Here is a 27,261-nt window from a genome sequence, read left to right on the forward strand (position 1 = left end):
CACCCCGACGCTACATAGTCTCACAGCTGCAGGAAGACATGACTCCCTATGTAACCTATTCGGTGGCTACTTTACTAAAACATGCACTTTATTGGCACAATGCTATTACTTTTTAGATTCTGCCAAGCTGATCAGATTTTTTGTATGTTTTTAGTCATATTCAATGACAAATGTAAACCTGGTGATTTTTAACATTTATGATCATATATTATAATCGAAATAAAGTATTGAATTGAAATTGAAAATTTCTATTTCCTAACTATAACGTCCCTGTAACCTTTCTTTTTTCAGTGAATTTCTAAGGTTGTTTTTAAATTCTATTTCCTACCTGTAACTTTTGGAAATAAGTGTGTGAGTGAGTGCAAGAGTGTCTCAGTACGTGTTTGTCTCAATGGGTATGTGACTGGTTTTGTGTGTGAGTGGATCACTAAGTGTGTGAGTGGGAGCAATCACTCTCCGAGTGAGTCTATGACTGTTTGAGTAGATGTATAAGTTGGTGCATGAGTGTCTGAGTTGGTCAGTGCCTGGGTGCATGAGAGTTTGAGTGGATTTGACAATTGAGAAACACCTATAACATGCCAAGTGATATTTGCAGTTAGACAGGGTCTGCACTAGTAGCCATTGCTCATGTTTGAAGGACTATTTTTGTACATGGTTGAGAAGGTTGTGTCAGTACTTGGCATAGAGGCCTGCAAGTGCGCAAGTAACTTATTCAACTCAAAAGGATATCTATCAATGTCTTAAGCACAAAATAGCATCCCTTATGGCATACCTACAACATATCTTAGAAGTATGTCATCGGGACTAAAACGTGGGTTTTACATTTCAAAATTACATATATCATACCAACTAAAGCATGTAGTGAGAGTTCACAGAAATGATCTGCACTAGTAGCCTTCAAAATATTTCTCTGAACGGTTCAGAAGGTTGTGTCAGTACTTTCCTACATATGTAAGTGAGTGTATCATAACACCTGTATGAGTGCCATAAGATGTTTAAGTAAATGTGCTGGTATGCGACTGTGTGTCTAGTAGCTCTATGGATGCCTAAGTGTGAATGTAATTGGCTGCAAAAATATGTTGTGCCTCTGTAAGGGAATAGCCGCTATGAATCTTGTGACTGGAACTACCTTTGTGTCTGCTGCGGGTATAAGTAGTTTCTAGTAACTGACTGCATGTACATGTGCTTTTGTAGCTCTTCGAATATATTACAGAGAGGATCTATGCTTTTGTGAACATGTATATCAGTGTATTTAGGAATGCATACTCTATTGTACTTCACATGGGGATCTACAAGTGCTCAAGTAACTTATGTCACTCAAAAGGACATCTGTCATTCTCTTAAGCACAAAACAGCATCCTTTTTGGCATATGTGCAGCATATCTTAGAAGTACGTTATGTGCACTAAAATGTGGGGTTGACACTTCAGAAATACGTATAACATGCCTAATGAAGCTTGCAGTGACAGTGCACAGAGAGGGTCTGCACTAGTGGCCATCACCTATTTTGAAATTCTATTTCTTTGCATGGTTGAGAAGATTGTGTCAGTTTTTGCCTACCTGTCTGAGAGAGTGTAGAAGTACACCTCTATCAGTGCCATGAGGTGTTTTAGGAAATTTGCTGCTATGTTACTGCCTGCTATAATACATCTATGGCTGTCTAAATGTGTATGTACGTGGCTGCAGAAATACTTAAGTGCCTATGTTAGGCAATACAGAGCTACTTAGGTGTGACTGCAACTAACTTTGAGTCTGATGCATGCATTAATAGTATAATATATAATATAAAATGTATTAATAGCTTCTGGTGAATGACTGAATCTAGACATGTTTTGGTATCTGTCTCAATAGCTGGAACTGAGGGTTTATGTTTTTGTGAACATGTATAACAGCTGTGTTGCTTTAGGGATGGCATACTCTATGTAGTATGTGGCATAGATGCATGCAAGAGCACATGTAACTTAGTGAACTGAAATGAACATCTTTTAAGCACAAACCAGCATGCTTTATAGCACACCTACAACATCTCTCACATGTGACTTACGCACACTGAAACTTGAATTTTAGACTTGACAAACAGCTTTTAAATGGCAAATCAAGCTCCAAGTGAGCATGCACACACAGGACCTATACTATCAAGCATCATCCTTGTTTGAAAGAGTAATTCTCTAAATTAATGACAAGGTTATGCCAGTACTTCCTAACATATCTGAGAAATTGTAGGCATACACCTGGAGCAGTGCCATGAGACGTTTAAGCAAATGTGCCAGTCTATGACTGTCAATGGTGCATAGACAGAATATTGAGTTTTTATTGTCGACATACACAAATATCGAGTTGGAAATCTCGTGATGCAGAAATATCGACAGCAAGATTAACGTGGTCAAGAAAATTCACTTGGAGGTAAGAAATATAGTTTTTGAAAATATTGAAGTCATAAATATAATTTGCAAAATTATACTTGAATAAAATATCGATATTTTAATTAGTGTTATGTATTTTAGTATGTATTTTAAAGGTATGTGAACAATTTTAACGTATAAATATTGCTTTTGTTTTTTAATATGTTAAAGTTTTAGTAGTTGTTAATTTTATTTTAATTGAATTGTGCGTTTCTTATTTCTGTAGTGAGTTTATAGGGGAATAGGGTGGGAAGTAATTTCATTATAATAAATTAATTATTATTTTCTATTTATTAGTATTTATTAAATTTAGATTGTATAGTGCTTAATTATAGGAATTAAATTATTATTAATTTACTATTAATGTGTTGTTAATTATTATAAACTATTTGATTGGTAATTATGTTAATTGTGTCATATTTTTAGGAGCGGGTGGTGAGTTTATAGGGGAATAGGGTGGGAAGTAATTTAATTATAATAAATGTATTCATATTTAATATTTATTAATATTTATTTATTATTAATTCTTTTTTAAATGGTTGGTAAATATTATTAATTAATTAATAGGTAATTGTGTTAATTGTGTCATTTTTCTTGGGTGCGGGTTGTGGGTTTATAAGGGCATTGGGTGGGAAGTAATTTAATTATAATAAATGTATTAATATTTTGTATTTATGAATATGTATTTAATTTATATTTTATAGTGTTAATTGTGGGAATTAATGTATTATTAATGACTTGTTAAATATTTTTTAAATTAATTAATTGGTAATTAATTATGTTAATCGTGTTATTCTTTTAGGAGAGGGTGGTGGGGTTTATAGTTTTTGAACTGACTCCAATGGAAATATAAATTGCTATCCAACACTTTCCCTACTGTTGCAACCACTGGAGTGGGAATAGCAAATTTTACCCCTCAGCTATCCAACACTTTCTGTACTGTTGCACTCACTGGAGTGGGAATAGTAATTTTCACCCCTCTGCTATCCAACACGTTCTCTATTTTTGCACTCAATGGAGTGCAAAATGTAATGTTAAAGACTATTAAATATTTTATTGTTTTAATTTCTAATATGAATTTTTTTATTAGATTTTATGTTTTAGGTGTCTGTATATATATATATGTATTTGTAAAGTTTTATATATTTATAACATTTAAAAATAAATACAAATTCATAGTTTATTATTTGTTTTGAAGTAAATATATATATATAATACATGGTATATATGTATGTTTTTTTTAATTAAATGTATTTCTTAAATTTGTTAAAATCTGTATTAAATCTAAATATGTTTTTTAAAGTTAATTTTATTATTTAATATATTTAACATTATATTTTACATATAGAAAAAATCGATAATTTGTACATTGATATTTTTGACATCAATATTTTTTTCCGATATTTTTATACCTACCAATATAAATAAAGTATTTCGATATTTTTGACATCGATGTTTATGACTCGATATTTGTGTATGGGGATATTTTGGGCATTGCTACTCTATCATTGAACCACTCTCTATTTTATTATCTCTATGAATCTCTAAATATCTATGTAAGTGACTATAAACGAACACCTCAGTGCCTGTGTTCTGTAAAAAAGAGCAATACAGAAGGGACTACAACTATGTTGGAATCTGCTGCATGCACTAGTAGTTTATGGGTACGTGGCTGAATGTATATGTGCTTATATAGCTGTTTGACACATCAGTGTTAAAGAACAAAAACACCCAGAATTCAAAGAAAAGCACTCTTTGAGAACAGCACAGCATATATACACATGTAAATATTTTCACATCTTCTAATGCCTTATAACCAAACGTTTAACTCACAATCTACAGTTTTTATACTACCAATTACACCATGTAGTAAGAAGGAAATGTGTAAAATACAAATTCAAAGCAACAGTTTGTAAGCCAACTTGTCTGGTCGAGACAAGATTGCGGGCTGACGCCGTCTCAGGGAGTGCAAACCGCTAAGGCTCCTGAAGAGATATGCAAAATTTCCTACCGGCGCACGTTTATTTAAAGTCCTTCTGAAAGGAGAGAGACTTTTGTCCATAAGAAAATACTGACCTGTTGTGTGGATGCAGGTGCTGTTCAGTCCCGCTCGATCTGCTGCCAGGTGTCTTTCGCCGGCGCTGCTAACGGTTGGGCTGTCAGCTTGACGTTTACCTGCTTGGCGCGGTGTAAGTACTCACACCAGCCGTTCTGCTGCTCCCAACATGGCGCCTTCGAAGACCTCTGCGTGGGGGGGCCATGGAGCAGTGGGACAGCCACTGGAGGGCTCTGCTTCAGGCTCCGGTCACGGGGCAGGGAGGGATGCAGCGGATTCCAGAGCGGTGGCTCCATGGGAAAACCGGCTCCAACATGAGAGTGATTCTGGCATAGCAACTGACCCAGTGGTAGATCTGGGTACTGCAAAGGATGCAGAAATCATGGTGAACACACGTAAAATAATCCCATGTTTGGGGAAACCAGTAGTCCAATATCTGAAATCGAATAGATCGAATGAGATAACAGAATTAATGGATGGCACACTCCCCCCTGGTAATAACCATTTAGTTGAGACAATTATCAACGCTATTTCTAATAAGCAGCAAAGTAACATTTCGGAAAGAGAGAAATGTATTGAACTATCCCTTCATATTGAACATCCAGAAAATCATGATACTGAAAATATAATGGGGGATTCTACTGGAACAACTGATGGCGACAGTGACATAAAAGACATTGCGGTGACAGAGATTGAGTCTGCACCTATCACAAAATCAGGGGCTCAGTGTCTGGAACTTTTGGATGCTCATGAGAAGAAGCCGGAGGAGGACAATATTAATGTAACTCAATCTGATGAGGATTGTGATATAGAAAGGTGTGGGGGAAGTCCATTAAAAAATTTAAAAGAGCAGCGATCTCAAAGAGAGGCAAGGAAGAAAGCTAGTGTGTTGGCTGCAATCTCAAAACAAGACTTCAAGGCCAAAAATATGAAAGAACCAAAGAAACCGGTACTCACGGTAAACATGACTAGTAAGGGCTCTGGTAAAAAGAATTTAATTGCAACTAAAGACCTGACAAATAATAGTCCCATGAGGAAATGGGTTCAGACTACAGGAGGCATCAAAACTGTGATGGCTAGGCTCTCAGATGTAGGCCTCAACGATGGAGGAACAACTGGTGGAGCCAGGACTGGCAGATCGGATAAAGAACTGGGGGGTCGGACACCTGAATTAAGCCCAAATGCAATCAAAGTTCCAAGTAGATCCAGTGACCTAATTGTTGAGAGTGGCGGGCTAAGCGAAATAGGGTCTAGTGATATACCTTATATGTCTCCACCTATGTCACAATTAATGGGTAACTACCAGAGGGAGGAGACCCCGAACAGGGAAACTGCACTATTATCAATGATTTTACAAGATCTGAAAGATCAGAGGGAAGAAACAAGAGAACTCTTCGCCCAGGTCAGAGCAGATAATCATAACATACAACAGGCCCTCAAGGAAGTTACAGAAAAAGTGGGGGCTGTTTCGGAGGGCTTATCTGAATTACAACAAAGGGTTTCCTCAACAGAGGAACTAACATCTAAAACTGCTAAAACGGTGTCACAACATGAGGATCAACTTAGGAATATGCAATTTAAACTGGAGGACATGGAAAATAGACAAAGAAGACAGAATTTGAAATTATTTGGCATACCAGAAGGTCAAGAAGGGGCTGACCCTAGAGCTTATATAGTTCAGATCCTCCAGAAAGCATTTCCGGATCTAGGAGATTGGGACTGGGACTGTCAAATCCAGAGAGCTCACAGACTTCCATTAATTCAACATCGTCAAGACTCTCGATATCCAAGACCTTTTCTGCTCTATTTTGGTAACTTCTTAATTCGACAAGCAGTCTCTTTAAAAGCTGGCCCTAAATTACCAATTTTTTCCGTTCAGATTTCTGTAAGGCCACTATGAACAGAAGATGGCAACTACGACAATCAATTGACTCTTTAAAAAGATATGGGCGCTCAGGTTTATTTACAGGAGCCTGCTCGCTTGAAGATTCTAAGAGGAGGCCATACATATTTTCTGTTTTCTAAAGCAGATGTTAAAGAAATGCTTCAAAAATGGCAAAAAGATATTCCTCAGAGATAGATTGGTCTACTCTGTTTTATAACTTCTTCACATTCTCTCTCTGTTGCTGTTACTTATAATTCTTTAACGATGGAAAAATAGGTAGCTTATTCTTTTCTTTTCTCTCTCTATTCTCTTCAAGGAGCCAAAAGCGGGATGGGGTCCTAGATGGTTGCCATATCATCGGCAGCTAAAAAAGAGGAGTATTTCTCCTTCCAGAAACTTGGAGGTGGGTGGGAGGGTCCGAGATAACCTCGGTGGGGGCAAAAAAATAAACACGAAAGGGAAGTCTAAGTTAATAACGGTAAAATGGAATCAATAAAATGTTTAGTATGGAATGTGGCTGGGCTGTATAATAAGAACAAAAGACGGCTTGTGTCGGAGGAACTTAGGATGTATAATCCACAGATAGTTCTAATCACAGAAACCCATATCTCATATAAAGTTAGAGGGCTGTTAAAACAATTAGGGTACCATATCATTACTAACTCAGAACAAAATGTATCACTTAGAGGGGCTGTTATCTTAAAACATAAACAATTTAGGGGAGAAATAATTGAAGTGCAGGCAGATAAAGGAGGAAGATGGGTCATAGCTCAGTTAATGATAGGGGATTCTAAGTATGTTTTCTGTGTTGTATATGGCTCGAATACTGATGATCCATCTGCTATAGACCGAGCAAATATAGAATTGCTAAATTGGGAAGGGGAACGGGTGATAATGGGTGATTTTAATTGTGTCATGAATTATGAGATTGATTTCACCAGGCGATGGGCCACTCCAAGAATGCATAAGACTAGATCAGCTATTATTGAATTAGGACGATTACATGATCTAAAAGATATGTAGAGAGTATTGCATCCAAAAATACCAGACTATACTTTTTACTCAGCTGCACATAATCTATGCTCCTGTATAGATATGGTTTGGGGTAGCGAAAGGATTATAGAGAATGGTACAATAGATATCTGCCCAAGTGTCACTTCTGACCATAATCCCTTGCTCATGACATTTAAAATATCTAATAAAAACAGAACATCAAGGTCTTTTTCGTTCCCTCGCTATTTATTCTCAGATAAGGAATATATCACTCAGCTAAAGAAGTACATCAAAGAGTTCCTTGAGATAAACAATGATACTGCATCACCGATAATAGTGTGGTATACACTCAAAGCTGGTCTTAGGGGATTCTCACAGCAATATATTCTGTAACAGAATGGGGAATTTAAAAAGGAAAGAGAAAAGACAATTTCGGATATCCTTAGGGTAGAGAATCAACAAGCTGAGGCTTTGCTCACAGACTTAACAAGTGCAGGAGAACATGGGTACGAGTTAATTGAACTGAAATCAGCATTAAAACAAAGGCTCAGGGATAAAAGCATAGATAAACTAAGAAAATACAAATTATCTCAATACGAGGGCGGAGAAAAGATAGGGAAGATTCTAGCATTTAGGGTTGCATACGATCAAGCTAAGACTATCATAAAGGCAATCAGAGGGTCTGATAATGTGGTTTACGAAAACTCAAAACAGATACTTGAGCAATTTGTTAATTATTACTCAAAACTCTATACTCTAGAGAATAAAATAGACCCGGCTGATATAATTAGCTATCTACAATCTAATTTAGTTAAAAGTATGAGAGATGAATCATCTGAATCGCTAATGGCAGAATTTACACCGGTAGAGATTAAGGAGGCTAATGACACCTTGCCTATTGGTAAAGCTTCAGGAGAAGACTCAATACCTCTAGAATTGTATAGAAATTGCAAGGATGAATTAATACCATTCTTTAATCGAGTAGTTAGCTCTATAGAGGTAGGAGGAAATGCCCCAGCATCATGGAATATTACAAAGATCGTTTTTTTAAAGAAAAAAATAAACAAGCCATAGAATGTGGTTCATATAGGCCAATATCGCTTATAAATACTGACGCAAATTTTTTTGCTAAAATATTGGCGAGTAGGCTTGCTTTAATTATGCCTGATCTAGTGTCTCCTCAACAACATAGTTTTATTCAGGGCAGAGATACTACCGCACATGTCAACATGGCCATAACAGCATTCAATGTCACAAAGGTAAAATCTACCCCACTCGGTATGTTTCTACTCGATGCTGAGAAAGCTTTTGACCGAGTGGGGTGGGATTTTTTATGGGCTACACTGTCTGCTTTTGACATTAAGGGAAGATATATGAAATGGATCAAAGCATTATATAATTGTCCTACTGCAAAAATTCTATATGCTGGTTTGTGCTGTACCTTTTTTCCAATCCTACGAGGCACCCGTTAAGGGGGTCCTCTATCACCACTATTGTTTGCTCTATCAATAGAGCTATTCATTCTTGCCTTACAAAATCAATCAAGGATTAATCCGTTCATAAATGGAATGCACAGTTTAAAGGTCACAGCATATGCAGACGATATCGCTGTATATTCGGTTGAAGCGGCTGAAGCTTTAAATGCCATAGAAAACAAGGCTGAAAAATGTGGCATACTTTCTGGCTATAAATTAAATACGAATAAAACCCAGATTGTAATAAACTATAAGCCAACAACTCCATTTCAGGGAATTTGTAATGTCGCCACTTACCTGGGAGTCAGAATTTCAGCTTCAACACAGAACATCGTATCGCTAAATTACGAGACCTTATTGAAAGAGACTGTCAAATCACTTAAGAACTGGCATAAAGTACCAATGGGTATTATTGGACGGATAAATATAATAAAAATGAAAATCCTCCCAAAGTTCTTATATTTATTCAGGTCTATCCCTCTACGAGTGAATAATCTCTTTTTTAAATGATTGGATGGAGTTTGTAGTAGCTTTATATGGGAGTACAAGAAAGTAAGACGAGCCACTGATCTTTTAAAACTTCCATTTAACCAAGGAGGTCTTGATTTTTCCGACTTTAAATGTTACTTTTGGTCAGCTTTTTTATACAGGCTTCGTAGCTTAATGAACCCTATGGGCAATATTTACTTTTTTCATAAATTTATGTTAGGAGAAGAGTATATTATGTTTTTATTTAGGACAAATGACCCGAATTACTACAAGCGAGTCAAATTTAAGACTGCTTGCGACATTGTGACTATATGGCGGGCAATTATGTTTAATTGTAAAACATCTTTTTATCCCACTAGACTCCCTCTGTGGAACAATCCTGGGCTTTCAGAGATATTTCAGGGGGGGTCGACAAGAGGATGGGCAAATAGCGGGGTTAAAAATTGATGAGATTTGCACAGTCATAATGGCTTTATTACATTTGAAAATCTGAGAGTGTTATATAATTTACCAGGAAGTATTCAATTTCAATATCTTCAATTCCGAGATTATTTTTTACGTCGTCTGAAATTGTATAGTGTGTTGGATTCTGACAACTGGGATTGCTTTTATGGGACTAATAATACATCTCTGATTAGCAAGGGGTATAAGAACTTAAACACTTATAAGTTAAACAAGTGTGCTAAACTTGCAGACCGGTGGAGCCAAAGTATGGGGATCTCGGTCTCAATGGATACTATTTCCCAAGCTGTAGATAGTATTAACAGGTCAGTACACTCATCTAATCTGCAGCTCCAACAGCATGTATTTGTATTTAATGTATTTAATGCTTGTTAAGCGCAACTGTCACCCGAAAGGGTATTCTGGCGCTGAGACCGTGTCTAACCGCCAGGCGAGGTGTATTTTACATTGCTCTTGGGAACAGGTAGGTCTTGAGGTCCTTTTAAAAGAGGGCAGATCTTGGCTGCTCCTCAATGCCAGAGGTAAGGTATTCCATAGTGTGGCGGCCGTGAAACTAAAGGCACGGCCGCCCATCCTCACTCTATTGATCCTGGGAGTTCTCACCAGGAACGCCGAGGAGGATCTCAAAGGTCTGGCAGCTTGGTACCATGAGAAGAGGTTTTGGATTGGTATTGGTCCTAGTCCATGCAGGGCCCTGAATACAAGGCATAAAGCCTTGAAGGCAATCCTCTGCTGGACCAGCAGCCAATGCAGATCAGCTTGTGCTGCAGACGATGAGGCAGATCGTGGCAAAGACAGAGCCAGTTTAGCAGCCATATTTTGGATCCTCTGCAACTTTAAGATCAGGGTCTTAGGGGCTCCCAGAAGTAGTGCGTTGCAGTAGTCTAACCTACTGAGAATAGAACTCCGCACTACCTCTGCTCTGGCATCCCGGGGAAGTATTGGTAGGATCTTACGTAGGGCACGCAACAAGCTCATGCAAGTCGCTGCGGTCCTGTTTACAGAGGCATCGAGCTGTAAATTGGGTTCAAACAGAACTCCTAAATTACGAGCTGATTTTGCAGCTTCCACCGAGCCCGGGATGGAAGTAGGCCAAAAATTGTCCGGTAGCCCGCGGGGGAGGCGGTCTAGGGAGCAGTGGAGTACTTCTGTTTTTGATCCATTAAATTGGAGTGAGTTAGCTCGTAACCAATCCGCTGTCGCCGACATGCAGCGGTAAAAGGTGTCCCTCGAAACTGTCTCGGTGCCCTCAAGTGAGAAAATCAATTGAGTGTCATCGGCATAATTGATGACTGATATGCCGAATGACTTGATTAGATCTACCAGGGGTCGGAGATATAGGTTAAAAAGAATCGGGCTAATTGCCGACCCTTGGGGGACGCCTTGATTCACCTGACGTGTGGCTGATCTAAATGGAGGTAACGCCACAGCTTGCTGTCTGTTGCTAAGGTACGATGTTATCCAACTTAGGGCCAGACCGTTTACTCCCACGTTTTGAAGACGCGCCAAGAGGACCTCATGGCTCACCGTGTCGAATGCGGCCGACATGTCAAACAGCACTAGAAATGCTGACTTGCCCCTGTCGACACGCGTTCGCAGATCGTCCAACACGGTAACCAATGCGGTCTCGGTGCCATGGGCTGGTCTGAAGCCAAATTGGGCTGCATCCAGACAGAAGTTTGTTTCGAGAAAGTTGGACAAGGCTCTCGTCACCCATTTCTCAAGAATTTTTATCGCAAATGGTAAAAGCGATATAGGCCTGTAGTTGGTCGGGCAGAGTGGGTCAAGAGAAGCCTTCTTTAGCAATGGGGTCACTATTGCCAGCTTCCAACTGTCTAGAACTAACGCGGTAGTCAGTGACTGGCAGCAGATGGAATGGAGTGGAGGAAACAACTCAGCTTGAAAAGCCTTCCAGATCTTATGAGGCATTGGATCAAGTGGTGAGCCTGAAGATACGCCATTGGCCAGGACACAGAATTCCTCTAACGAGGGAATAGGAAAACAAGATAACCGAGAGGGGCCTGCCTTGTTTTTTTCCCATACAGGTACCGAATGACAGGGGGATTCCAAGGAGGGGAATGGGGACGGCGCAGACTGTCCGGGCACTGAAAGTCCATTCAGGATGGTCCTGATTTTTTCCTCAAACGCGGTGGCCAAGGAATCACAGAGTTCCTGGGAGGTCGGGATGGCTGACACTGTGCAGGATGGGTTAGATAAATTATTAACCATCTTAAATAAAGTCTGCGATTTATTAGTGGCCTTCGCCAAGGTGTCTTCTAAAAATGTGGCTTTAGCACTTCTTAGCTGGGTCTTATATACCTGCAGGGCCGTTTTATATGCTGCCCTGTCCCGTTCCTTGTACCCTCTCCTCCAAATGCGCTCCGCCTGTTTACAGCGGAGTTTATGCTGTCCAAGATCAGCAGTGAACCAAGCATTAGCTCCTCTTGGTCTTTCCTTTACCTTTCGCATAGGGGCCAGTTCATCTAAGGAGGCCAGGATTTGTTGGCAGAGAGCATCATAACTCTTATCCACACTATCCTCCACCCGGAAGGTCATAGGTAGCAAGGTTGGTCGAATCGATTCCCTCAGCAGACGAGACCATTGTCGATTAAACTTGGTGCCATTCGAGGTACTTGATTTTAACAGAATGGGCATGATAAAAGCACCAGGATGCCCTTGGTGGTGACAGGCTGCGCTATACAAGTATGCTACAATACAATACAAAAGACATATTGATCAATGAATGATCAGCCAGCACTGAGCCACGATCTCATTCACCACAACCAGTTCCTTGTCAGTAAACACCAAGTCTAAGGTATGCCCCTTGTTATGGGTAGATGATGAAACCAGCTGAACAAGTTGTATGTTACAGCAAGCTTGGCAAAGTTCCCTATAGGCCAGATCATGAGGGCCAGAGGGCCAGAGATTGAAATCGCCCAGAACTAAAAACTTGGCATGGGAGTTAGAAAGGTCATAGATTAGATCGATCAGTGACTGAAGGGCTGATGTGGTCGACGAGGGAGGTTTATAGCATAAGAGGCCTGCTATCAAGGTGCCGCCCTGGGCCATTATGGAAAAACCCATGAGCTCAAATCCTAACACCTCTTTTACAACCAGTACTGAAAGGGAGATTGAATCTCCATAGATGTAGCCCACTCCACTTCCCCTACCAGAAGAACGGGGAGTGTGTCTTACGAGGTAGCCCGGTGGGCAAGCCTAACCGAGTTCCATCCCACAGTCCGCCGAAGTCCAGGTTTCTGTAATGAATAGTATATCCAGTTGTGAGGATTCAATTAAGAGAGCAATCTCGGGATAGTGCTTGACGAGTAAGCGAACGTTCAACAAGCCACAGGAGAGATTCCCATGAGAAGGAGAGATAGATAGATATTGCAAACCGGTTTCTGGCATTTCAGCCGTCGTCGGCCCGGCTTGCTTGAAACAATATGCTGTTTATACTACACTCCTAAAAGAATATCCAAATGAGCTTCTAACAACTATGGCAATGATCGAACAAAATGCCCTAAGTGCGACTTATTAGCTGCAGACTTAAAACATATATCTTACTTATGCCCAAAGCTATCAGAATTCTGGCAAAAGGTGTGCCAAATAATGTCTCAGAAACTAGGGAGTGTAATAAAGTTATCAGTTATTGATGTAATGATGAGTGGTCAGAATACCAGATCTAACCAATCGGACTTAATTGCTATCCTGATTGTATGTGCTAGACTCACTATAGCCCGTGTTTGGATTTCACGTGATCCCCCTTCAACCTTTGACTGGTGGGGATTAGTTAAGGAAACATATGATATAGAATATGCACTAACTAATGGTAGAAGTACTCGATCAATTATAACATTTTATAAAATCTGGGGGTCACTGTTCTAAGATTAGGAGATACTGTGATATGATTTTGCATAAAATGTATAATGCTCTGCTATTTCTGGTATTTGTTAAACTTTCTCATTCATTTTTCTATTTAATGTTTATCAAAGAAAAAAATAACTGTTTAATGTTTTTTCTCTCTGTGTAACTTAAACTTATGTTGGTTAATAAAAATATTTTTTTTAAAAAAGATTGTAAGCCAATTTATCACATACCTAGGGGCCCATTAGGATCGCCGCTGTGGAAAAACCTTTGGGAACATGCATCATAATATGGATGGCAGTTCCTTGTAGGTACCGTCACCATATTGTGCCCCTGTTCCGCCTGGTCGGCAATCGAAACGATTGCCGACCGGCGGAAAAGCGGCGAATGCAGTTGCGTCCGTCATAATATTATGATGGGGGAATCAGGTTGAGATGGTGGGTGGATCGCCATCATAATCACCCCCTAGTGTGTAAATCGGAAAAACTGTCACATTCTCATACACTCAGAAAGTGTCTTACTCACTTGTCATAAAACATACAAATCCACTCACAACTCACAAATTACCTCATATAGTTCCAATATTTTCTCAAAAATATTTGATACTCTCTTATAACATTCTCACATACACATATAACTTTTTCAACCATTTTTTCTCTGCATTAAATGTAATTTGCATACCTGAAAATTGAGTTCATTGATCAAATATTATTTTTCGGTCCTATGTGATAGATACAATACTGTCAGGAAATGCAAAAACTAAGCATAAGAATGGCACACCTCTCTGGCACAAAGCAACCATCAATTGCAGCATTTTCAACTTTGCACCATATGACAGTGTGGAAGGCAGTAAATAAAAGCATCTTTAATTTTTTTATGTTTTCAATCCATTCCTGAATGGTTAGTATATGTTAATCCTTTTATGCACTTTAATCAAAAATCCCAATGTGTTTGGTTGTTTTGCACACTTCTGACATTGGGCTATACTTGGGCTACATGTGGTTGATATTAATGCTATATTTGGGCACTATTCTCTCCGTTGGCCATTTTGGAAGACTTTTTTGTTATGAAGCTCCCTAAACTCCTCATTTACTGCAGTAACCTCAGAAGAAAATGCTTTCAGGGAGGTCAGATGTGCAACACTTTTGGCATAAATTCAGAATGTTAGCACTAGAGTTGTTCATCAGAACACTGTAGTAATCAGCTGGTCAGCAGGGTGTAAACTGGCAGTCTGCTCCAGGTGTTGAACATATATGTTTCAGTCTACATGATAGAATGCTTTAATGAGATAGAAGAGGAAAATATTTGAGGGCTCACTTAAAATATTTCCTAATTTTTCTTTGTACAGCACTAACCATATTTCTTTGACAAAATGAAACCTCTCATGTTGTTCCTTTCTAAATTAAATATTTACCAGTTTGATTCAATCAAGATGGCTTCAGGTGAGCCATACATTTGTCATTAGTAAGACTATTAGCAATCTAGGTGTTCCTTAGATTCCTCTGGGAGGCTGCAGTAGAACACAAGGCAATCAACTGACAGGCTGCTCAGGAAGATATTTGAGACCTCACTTAAAACGTGTCCTAGTTTTTCTTTCTACAGCACTAACCATAATTTCTATCCTGTTTGTTTCCACATTAATGAACCAATCACGATACGGCCCATAAAGGCTCAGATCGATGGTCGGAGCCTTCCTAGCCGCATGGTAATCGGCAGCTCAGTTTACTTTCTGATTGCCGCATTATAATGCTGGCGGTCAGAAAGTAAACTGGCCGGTCATTCCGTCCAGTTTACTTATGATGGGCTAAAGGAGCTCGTGGGCAAGGCGTAGCCGTCTCATTATCCCAAAAGGCGGGCCTTTTGACCCTTGGGATTATGATGCACGGTTTCCAACATGGTTTCCATGCCAACCTTTCTGCAACAAGCAGTGCCCCCTTGTGCGTGCGGCCTTCGGTAGTGGGCAGAGGGAGCACCTGTAGGAGCGTGAACTGGCTGGTCATTTCTATGCAGTTCTGACCAGCTCTCAGAGTATTCAGGCTGGTCAGAACTGCACCGTAGTCCCCATGGATGGCGTGTCCGCCATCGGGATTACGATGTCTGTGTCTCACAGCCTTTCTGTGCGGCCATTTCTGACATGGAAAGGCTGTCCGAAAGTAGCCCCCTTGCCTCCGCTGATTACGTTTTTTGTCCGAGTGGGTACCTAGGGCACCCCCCTGTAAATCAATTGCACTGTGTGGCATGCACCATGCGGTGCCTGCCACAGGCTGCAGGGTTTTACACACACTCCCATTTCTTTATGGGAGCCTGTAACACAGGTTCTCATAGAGAAGTGTCTCTATCAGACCAAACAATGTTCGGTCACATCATAATCAGGCGGGCGAAACCGCTTACCGGAGGTCAGTCAGTCCCCAGACTGTGCGGTCAGAGGCAACTCCGATCGAAAATCATGAGAAAACAGTTTTTTGTCAAACTTAATAGATGTACTACAAACAGAATACTTTTTCACAGGTTAAAATCACCTGAGAACACAACACTTTACCTAAAATGAGTATGGTACCATCAACAAATGATTTCTCCTTTTTGTGATCCTTAAAACCTGCCATTCAGTACAATGTATTTCAATAGGGTGCTATGATGTATATTGGTCCCAAGAGGGTTGCCAGCACTTTCTGGTTGACGTGCTGACAGCCAATCAGATCTCACCATGAGATCTGTGCGATGGCTCCACCCAGATATTCTTATTACCAACTACTGAACGGATTTACACCAAATAACTAAAAGCATAATTTGTGAACCTTCCTGCCAAATTTAGTGTAATTCCATCCAGCGGTTCGTGTTGTATTTTGTTCAAGGCTCCTACTCATTTTTTTCTCAGTGCCTGCTAGACGGATCATCCCGAAACTTTCCATGCACAACAAGGCTCTCTATTACACTTTTTGTGGGAAACGTTCATGAAGATTTGTCCAATGATGCCAAAGATATAGGCAAGTCAAAAAAGCCTTTTTCTATAGAAAGATGGCCCTAACTATAACTACTTACTGGTGACCGCTAGTAGGTAATATATATATATTTATTTATAGAATTAGGGGCTAGATGTAGGTAGGAAAGATTTACCGATTTTAAATTACCGAATTTCACCGATTCGGTAATTTAAAATCGGTAAATCTATGGGTCCGACATGTAGGTATTCCAGATGTGCTGGAATACCGAATCGGATGAATTCGGTATTTACCGATTTGGTAAATACCGAATCGGTAATGCCCATTCATTCCTATGGGCTTTGGAGCCCATAGGAATGAATGGGCATTACCGATTCGGTATTTATGAAATCGGTAAATACCGATTCACACAAGGGTGCAGGGGGTTTCACTTTGACACCCTCTGGCACCCCCAAAACAGGCACGGGTGCCATGTGGCAGGCAGACCTGCCCTAAGGACAGGTCTGCCTGTCACATGGCATAGGTGTGCATGCACACATGTGCATGCACACCGGAATCAGTATTTTACCATCAAATTGGATTTGATGGTAAAATACCGATTCGTTAAGGCTCCTGGGACTCTGAAGAGTCCCAGCTACATATGGGTGTCTCCGAATCGGTAAATTTACCGATTACTTATTTTACCGAATCGGTAAAATTACTGAATCGGTAATTTTACCGATTCGGTAAAATAATGCCCCCTACATACCATTCGCCTATTTACTGATCGGTAACGGCCGAAAATACCAATTTTCGGTCGTTACCATCCGACCTACATCGGGCCCATGATGTGCAGATTATCCTTTTGTGTAGTAGAAGTAAACGGGGTAAGTATTTTTAAAGTAGGACCTTTAAACATAGTCATATCTGTGACCACAGTAGTTGTGCAACATTTACAGCGGTTCATGACGATGATAACTCAATATGTGTTTGACTAATGAATGCCTTTACAAAAGGTAAAGGCCACCATGTTGTTTCAAGGCCTCTTTCCCTGTGTTCTGGGTTAGGGACTTGGCTATAGGTAAGTTATAGGTTTGATAATTTTCCCCTACCGTTTGCCACTTTATTAAAGTGGCCATAGGTAGGGAAAAATTATATATAGTTTCTATATATTCAACAAAAAAAATCACTGAGTACCGTGGTACTACCAAGGAGGTGCCACCATACTTAAAAGCTAAGTTAAAAATATATATACATATTTAAAAACCTGGTAATACACTAGGGGGTCTGGGACCGGCCGCCAGTGGTGTGGCAGTCCCGTACCGGCAATTAGGATGCCACCCCCATGGTGGCAGTGGAATCCCCCATCCACAACATTGTGGCGGGCGTGCTCACAGCCCCGCCCACCACAATGCTGTGGATGCACCTTGTGCATTGGCATGCACAAGGTGACAGGCTCCGCACATGCAGGAACCACATGGCTCCGCACATGCAGGAACCACATGCCTTTCCAAGGCGGCAATGCTGCCAAGGGAAGGCACATGTCCGCCTGCATTGTAATATGGATGGCGTTTTTTTGCAGACACACTACCATATTCAGCCCCTTTTCCGCCCTGTCAACTTGTCAACGGGCGGAAATCCGGTGGAAGGTCTATCGGGGGAAATGGGAGGCGGGCAGATCGCCACCGCTATACGGGTGGTGGTGATCCACCCGCTATTGTAATAGACCCCTAGGTTAGTGTAGTACAGTGTTTTTAAATTATTTTACACTGTGTATTATTTTTAAAAAAACTGTACGAAACACTGTGGAAATACCCAAAAATCTCTGTGCAACTTTGATTTTTTTTTTTAAAAAGGTACATATCTTAAAAACATGGGTACTTCCCAGGACTACTGCGGTAAATGTAAACCTTTTATAAAAATATATAGAAAAAATAAATACATTTCCATACATTTAATAAAGTGGTAATGGATTGGGAGCAATAATTAAACATAATACTAACCTATATTTAAGGTCGTAACCAAGAACATAGCTTAAGTGTAGTAAATACAAATTGTCTGCCTTTTAATTTTGTAAATGCAGCTATTATCCAATTATATACTGCCTTGTCATTTTCATGTTCAGTGGTATACCATAAAGTTATTGTGGTATACCGTGGCACGATATATAATTAAGTCCCAGGTGTATTATTGTAATGCATTACCCTTGCTTCATGTATGGTCATGCAAGAGAAACGCAATACTTAAGTCACATTTACAAAGCAAGACAAAGCCAACATCCTTGGTCCTATGTCATTTGGTAAATATGAAGAAATGCAATGCAGCACAAATCGCTGCTTGGGTTAATCTGCACACCATATTGTACATTCTTGACACATTCCATGTACATCAGTTAGCCACTCCAATCAACATCACTCCACTCCGCACCACTCCACGGTACACCACTTTAGTCTATAACACTGTATGCGACTCCACTTTATGATATTCAACTCTATGCTAGTCCACTCTTTCCACTCCACTGTACATCACGCCACTCTTGGCTATTCCACTTTATGTCACTCCACTCTACCCCACCACACTCCATGCTATTCCACTCCATGCCAGACTACTCTACGCCACCCCCTCTCTCTTCAATTCCACTCTATGCCACTCAACTGTATGCCACTCTACGCTGCTCCACTGTATACTATTCAACTCTATCCCACTGTACTTTGTGCCCTTCCACTCTACGCCACTCCACTCTATGCCACTCCACTCTATGCTATTCCACTGAACACGAGGAACACTCTACACTGTTAAACTGTATGCTACTCCAGTCTGTGCTATTCCACTTCACACCACTCTATTGTATGCCACAACAATGTATGCAACTCCACTTTATGCTATTCCACTCTACGGCGCTCCTCTCTATATCACTCACCTCTACATGAGTCGAACTCTCCAACAAAACTCACGCCACCCACCCACCCTATTACAACTACACAGTACTCATCCCGGCGAGCGGCATGGGGGTCCCATGGCGGTGCGTCTTTTAAAGGTTCCTGGAAGACATGGACTTGTAAGCTCATGCCGTGCAGGAACCTATGTGCATGCACACAGGCTGCACATGTTGTGCCCCCTGTGTGCATCCAAATATGTTTGAGGCACAGGTGGGGCACTGTAGTCCCCCCTATGTTCCCTCTCCACCATGCTTTTCATGGTGGTGGAACCGTCATGAAAAGACTGACAGAGAGGAAACTCGTAATATGCTGGACGGGACAGAGGTGGTCCAAACAAGCATATTGAGGCCTCTTACCCCTGCTCCTACGCCAGGGATTGCAGTTCCCTGGCGCAGCAGGAAGTCCCTTGGTGGTCTTACTGCCCGAGACGTAATCGGGCGGTCGGACTACGGTGCCTCTGTAGCAGGATACGCCACTGCCACGCCACCACAATTCTGGCGAACCTCGATCGCCAGACTTGTAATAGGCCCCTTAGGGTAGATTTGTTCACAAGCCTTCCTATACTCTGATTGAACGTTTAATAGCATCCTTGCATTGCTGTGTGTGGGTACATTTTTAAAATTGCTTGTATCATTACTTTTTCGAAATCAATGATTATTTGTTGGGGGGAAGTAATTTTTTGTCTGTTGTATTTTTTCTGTTAGGAGTTCTCTGTAGATTGTAGAATGTTTATTGGGTAGTAGTTCATATATGAAAGGGATGTTTGTTTCTTGGTATTCTCCATGGATAGTGTATAATTGGTAGAATGGCTTTGGACATATTTTGAATGTCTCACCCATAATCCAGGTTTCGCATTGTTTTAGTTTATGGATATTAGTAGGGGTGGCTGAAAAGATTCTTTTTTAATTACTTTTATTGTCATGAAGAAGGAATTCTTCCTGTTTGTGTGTTATTGTGTATTCAGGTTATATTTCAACTTCTGAAAAGGTTTTTGGGGTTGGTGGTGTTTGGGTGGTTGATTGTTTGGTTCTGGCTATTAGGCGTTTTGTTAATGGGATTTAAGGTAACTGGTCTTACGTGCCCTGGGACATGGATTAGGATATCTTTTAACATTTGAATGCTTGGTTGTTTGGAGCTAGTGCTTGCCTTTGATATTTTCTAAAACATCTCTTACTTCAATTTCAGTAACAATGGAGGGTGATTTTATTCTTTAGCATTTATGACTGTAGTTTCCCTCCCTTAGCAGGAATTAGAGGAGTATTTGGTGCATTTCCAATACATCTCATTAGAAGATCTTCTTTCTTTGGCATAAGTGTAGCCCTTGTAACAGAGCAAGAGTTTCCCTTTTTGTGAAGAAATTAATTTATCACCTTCTTTAATTTTCTTAGTTCAACAGTGAATATATATATATATATATATATCACGAGGTCCGGAATTGTGCAGAGCCTTTAAGTGGAGCAGCAGTTAGGGATTAATGGACCACAAGCACCCCAAGGCCCATTACAGGGCTCCATATTGGAATCAGCTTTAACCAAGTGCACCCATCTAGGGATGATTGGGACACGAACTGCAAGTCCCATAAGACACTGTGATCGGAATTCATTTGTCAGCCCATCTGGGGGCGTGAATTATGTAAATATGTGGGAGTATCCAAGCACAAACTCAGAAACGCGTCAGACTAACAGCATGTAACTTGAGGGCTGTAATCACATTGAGCTGCGGAGTTGTCCTTTACCTGAATAAATGCCTTTGGGAAATGCTGCAGAGTGTGTCCTTGTCCTGTGGGCACCTTGGAGCTTTGAATATATATATATATATAGTAGGTAGTTATAGTTAGGACCTACTTTCCATAGAAAATCCACAACATTCTATTTGGAATAACTTTGGCGCGGATATATGATGTTAGCACGCATACTTTTAGCACGCATACCATTACCACGCATTTTTTACAACGCAGGACCTTTTACAACGAATACCTTTACAACGCATTACACTAAAACGCAGATACTATTACAACGCATACCATTACAACGTAAGTATATGTAAGTATATAATATTAATATATAATATCAATAATAATTATTTAAATATTTTAATTAATTATTAAATATTTTATTATTAAATATTTTAATTAATAATATTAATTTTTATTTTAGAATTTGTAAATATATATGTTAAAAATACCCCTGTAGCCCAAAACCCAAACCCAGCCCTGAACCCTAAAAATACCTCTGTACCCCAAAGCCCAATCCCAACCCTGAAACCTAAAAATACCCATGTACCCCAAAACCCAATCCCAACCCTGAAACCTAAAAATACCCCTGTACCCCAAAACCCAAACCCAGCCCTGAACCCTAAAAATACCCCTGCACCCCAAAACCCAAACCCAACCCTGAAACCTAAAAATACCCCTGTACCCCAAAACTCAAACCCAGCCCTACAACCTAAAAATACCCCTGTACCCCAAAACCCAAACCCAGCCCAGAAACCTAAAAATACCCCTTTACCCCAAAACCCAAACCCAGCCTTGAACCCTAAAAATACCCCTGTACCCCAAATCCCAATCCCAACCCTGAAACCTAAAACCCAAAACCCCAAAACCCAATCCCAACCCTCAACCCTAAAAATACCCCTGTACCCCAAAACCCAATCCCAACCCTGAAACCTAAAAATACCCCTGTACCCCAAAACCCAATCCCCACCCTGAAACCTAAAAATACCCCTGTACCCCAAAACCCAAACCCAGCCCTGAAACCTAAAAATACCCCTGTACCCCAAAACCCAAAGCCAGCCCTGAAACCTAAAAATACCCCTGTACCCCAAAACCCAAACCCAGCCCTCAAACCTAAAAATACCCCTGTACCCCAAAACCCAAACCCAGCCCTGAAACCTAAAAATACCCCTGTACCCCAAAACCCAATCCCAACCCTGAAACCTAAAAATACCCCTGTATCCCAAAACCCAACCCCAACCCTGAAACCTAAAAATACCCCTGTACCCCAAAACCCAATCCCAACCCTGAAACCTAAAAATACCCCTGTAGCCCATAACCCAATACCCCTAAAAAATGTTTTAAAAAAAAGATAAACTTACCTATACTTATACTTACATTGTAATGGTATGCGTTGTAATAGTATCTGCGTTGTAGTGTAATGCGTTGTAAAGGTATGCGTGGTAAACGATCCTGCGTTGTAAAAGTATGCGTGGTAATGGTATGCGTGCTAAAAGATGCGTGGTAACAGTTACATACCCTTTGGCGCCGGTGGACAAATCTTTGCGAATTTCTCAAAGAAAATGGCCTGCTCCGCTCCGCTCCTTCCTTGAAACTTTGAGGGTGATTCGTCAAGTGGGGGGCGAGAAAAAGGGGGGGTCCCAAAACGTGTTTTCCTCATTCACTTTTCCATAGGGACCTTTAGCCAGGGCTACAGCCCGAACAGCTGAACGGAAATACACCAAATTTGGCAGAGAGGTAGAGTTCAGTTTGCAGATTGTGCTTTTTGTGAAATGGTGTAAATCCGTTCAGTAGTTCCTGAGAAAATCAAAAGTAAAATCATAGTGATATCTAGAGACGAAGTACTGCACGCGTTTGGAAACCCATACAATTACAAGCACGAGCTGCATGCTGATTGGATGTCAACTGTCTGTCAACACTCCAAACCAGGAAGTGTTGGCAGCCATCTTGTGCCTCGGTAGAACCGAGTCACAAGAAAACAGTAAAACAAAGTTGAAAAATAAGGAAAGGGGGCAGTGTAGAAACATCCTGACCTTCTAGGCCTGCTCAGGGGGTCCCACATGGATCTTTAGGCCCCCAATTGATTATTTTTTTTAAATATGAAATCGCGGGGTACGCGTATAGTATGCGTGCGCGGTGGAAAAGGCAAAAAAAAACTAGAAGTCTGTTTTATTCTTAATTGGCCTCCGGGGGGGCCAAATCTCGGGGGCAATTGTTTTCCATAATGGGAGGCTTGTAAGGCCACAAAGAATAGAAGGAGGTGTTTGCACAGCTTATATATATCCAAGGTTAACCCTTTTGTGACGATCTGTGGCGTGCTGCCAGGGAGTTTTCCTTCAAGTGGGGGAAGCCTTGTAGTAGGCTTGTAAGGCCCCCCGCAGCCCCGGGGAACGCCACCCCCTCTTTTTTTTTTAAAGTATGTTTTCAGCTCCCCCTCCCCCCGTACACGCCCCGGGGACCACCACCTTCCTGGGGCAGTAATATGTAAAATGACCTTTCAGCCCCGGGGACCTGCACCCCCCCAGGGCTTTTTAATGTTGGGAGGGGGTCGCGCTGCCCCCCTCCTGGAGCCCTTGATGGCCATGGGGACCACCCTCTCCCAGGGATGGCTCCTGTAGTGTCTCGGGGTGCCTACCCCCGGGACACTGCTGTTTGCTATGGTAGGGCGGGAGCGTCGCTGTTCCCACTTTACCACAGCAAACCGCTTTCTTATTTGAAAGAGAGAGCAAGTTAATCTGCTCTCTCTTTCAAGTAGGAAAGCAGATTGCTTTTCGTTAGAGAGAGCAGCATGTAAGTTGCTCTCTCTGACAAAGCAATTCCAGCACTCGAAGGACGCGAGGAGGATCGTAGGGGCATTGGGGCTAAAAAAAAAACAGTTCTTTTTGAGAACTAACTTTACTGGTGAAAAAAAGAGCTATATTTCTATGATAGTAGGTGAAACTTTCCGTTTTTTTGTGTGCACCAGTTGTACTCTCTATGCATGAGCAGCCTTGTTTCCAAGCCCAAGTTTCTTCCTTTTTCTTTAAGTTCGCCGAGCAAGGCTGTCCTCATTTCAGGTATTAAATTTGCTGCTTTCTTTTCCCGGGCCGTGTGTGTCTTCCGCTACTATACTTTTTCTAATATATTAATAATCATATTGCCGAGGCGCCAAACGTTGATTACATACTCCGTCCTCCGCCATTTTAGTCGTTTTCCTCCGTTATTTTTATTATACCTGTTACTTTCATTTTACCCTCCGTCTATCTTCTCTGTGAACAATGAGATTTCTTGCCACAGACACCATGGTGTTTGTCCTTGGCCTCCGATGTTATCAGACTTGGTCACACGCATACCTAAAAACTAATTTGAAGAACGTAAGCCACAGCCATTACAACGCGTGTCCGTCACAAGAAAGCCATTATCATGCTTATGCCTTTATCATGGGTGGTAATTGTATATGGCTAACAACATACTGCTGCTCCCATCATCATCATCGCAGGTTCTTGACCCGCTCAGTGCTTCGGGCACCACTAACTCAGTGACCAAAGAGGCCACGCATGTAGTAGTGGTGTAGTGTAGTTCCTATTTTCCCAGTAGGCCCTGCGCAGTGGAATAACATAAACAGTAGTATTGACGTAGAAGTGCGGATCTTCCAGGCCTCCACTGACTATGTTAAGCTTAATTGGGGTTGTTACCAACTAGCTCAGAGGTCACTGGAAACTTTCTTGACTGAAATAGGAAGTGATCAGCTTCCCTGGCACAGCCAAGAAGGGATTCAGTTTTCCAACAACCGTGCAACATGACAACTTTGCTCCTCAGATCAAGAGTCAATCTCTAGGGTCGTGTGAAACAATAGACAGTTATTTTACTCAGTCAGTGGTTGTGCAGTTTACTTTCACAATATGTAGAGAATAGAGAGACGGGCGTTTTCAATAAAGGGTAACATTTATTGAACAGTCTTTCTTCTTGTACAAGAGAAATGACTTGCCACAATTGCAAGACTTATTATTATAAAAAGTACGTACAGTAAGATGAGTATTGCGAAATAATACTGTAAAAGCATTGATATGGTTTCTTAGCCATACAATGTTTTAAAATGAATAAAACATATATACATTCATATATACATTAGGCTAAAATACTCAACTGGTGCTTCTAACTACGCCTACCCCAGTGTACCTGACCTAAGCCTAATACTTGGGAGGGGAGTAAGTAAGTAGCTTTAGTTTAAGTTGGTTTTGCCAAGGTTGGCTTCAAGAATTCTCTCTAAGGGTTTAGTCAACACCATACCTCTGCAATAGAATGATGGAGGTCTGGTATCTCCTTCAGGGGGTCGATATCCCAGTCACCCGCAAGGGTAGACTAGAAACGCCGGAGCTGGATTTCTCTGCAGGAGAAAGACAGCGTCTCTTCTCAGCGCGTCGAGGAGGAGGAGGAGGGGCAGCATCCACGGGCAGCTTGCATCTGCTGGGCTCTTGCAGGGGGATGGCTGTTCAGCTCCTAAGTTCACCACACCATCGTTCGCTAGTTAGCAGCGATAGCAGTAGCGATAGCAGCTATGGTATCATCAGCATGACAGCTTCTTCAGCAGCAGCGAGATAGCTGGCAGCATCAGCTTCAGCGAAACAGCAACGAGACAGCAGCGTTTGCTTAAGGCAACGTTGGTAATATTTATACCTGAAAGGTGCCTTGTTTGACGTAAGTTTTTGGACATAAGACGTCAATAAAGATGTCACTAGGAAGTGATCGTCTATCAGTGCTCATTAGAGTTCTATTACTAATCAAAACACAGCAAGCGGGGATTTCCAGGTTGCTGAGTTTTTATCTTGTTGAAGAACTCAGAGTGTTAATCTAGGAATCTCAGATAGTAACTTCTGCTATGTCATTGCACTAATTGGTTGCAAAGGAAGTGGCAGAGAAAGCTATTCTGAAATGTGGCTCTGTTCGTGTGAGGCCAGAGACGAGTTTCTGAATATTGCATTTGATCGGCTATGCCAATATAGGGAATAAATGGATTTATAGCCGTATAGGGGCATAAGGTCACAGTATCGGTCAGGGTCCTAGATTAGAACGCTACACCCACTCCACAAATTCATGTCCATCAAATTACTAAAACTAGAGCAATAAAATGCATGTGTAACATTGCCCACCCCAAAATACATATATGCATTTGAAATAGGCGTATTTGTAATACGTGAAAATTTAGGTACTGTACGTTTTTGAAGCATAGAAATCATTCAAAAATTATAGCATATGAAATCAATGAACGATTATGCAAAAAGAATTACACATGAAATATCTCTGAAACAGAAGAAGGGCGAGATAATTTCATCACATATAAATGCATTGCAGTAAAATGTGCTAGAGGCTGGTGTAAGGTTATTATGTCTCTAGATGTATTTAGAAATAGAAGTTGAAGCTTCTGTTCTCTATGAATAGTTTTACTTTAAGCAAAGAATTTTTCGTGCCAAAAAGAAGGTGAATATTAAAAAGTGTTCAATTCAAAAGAATTATTGCTTGAACGGGGAAAATAGAGTTCCAACGCATTTAGCAGTTTTTGTTGTTCAAAACTGAAGGCCGAATTCGGAGTTCATGGGAACGCTGTGTGTCGGAATGCTTCTCTAAAGATATTGTTTCTGTTCGGGTGAGAACATCATATCAGACAGGCTTCCAAAGAATTGGTCTACAAAATCAGGTGACAGTTCGACCAAATTCGATAGTGCTGTAACTTGGCAGGTGTGAGAATGATTGCTGTCATCAAAGTCGGGATCAGCAATGCTCACAGAAGGTCGTACCTGGGTGATGTTGCTTTTGTCACTCGCTCCACTGTTACCACCTAGTCGTAGCACAGGAGTCTCAACGAATGCCGTCATCAGGATTGGTAGCCGCTGGGGACAGCACAATGCGTGAGCCGTTATCGGACTTAGCAAAGTATCGATATCCATTGGTACTGCTGATGGAAGTGCAAGACAGATGTCCAACACGCACTCATCTCCGCATAGCATACATCGTAGTACAGGTAAGATGCAATTTTGCCATATCGGTCTGAATGAAAGGAACCAGGTCAT

The sequence above is a fragment of the Lissotriton vulgaris genome, chromosome 6 (assembly GCF_964263255.1).
Source record: "Lissotriton vulgaris chromosome 6, aLisVul1.2, whole genome shotgun sequence".
NCBI lineage: Eukaryota > Metazoa > Chordata > Amphibia > Caudata > Salamandridae > Lissotriton > Lissotriton vulgaris.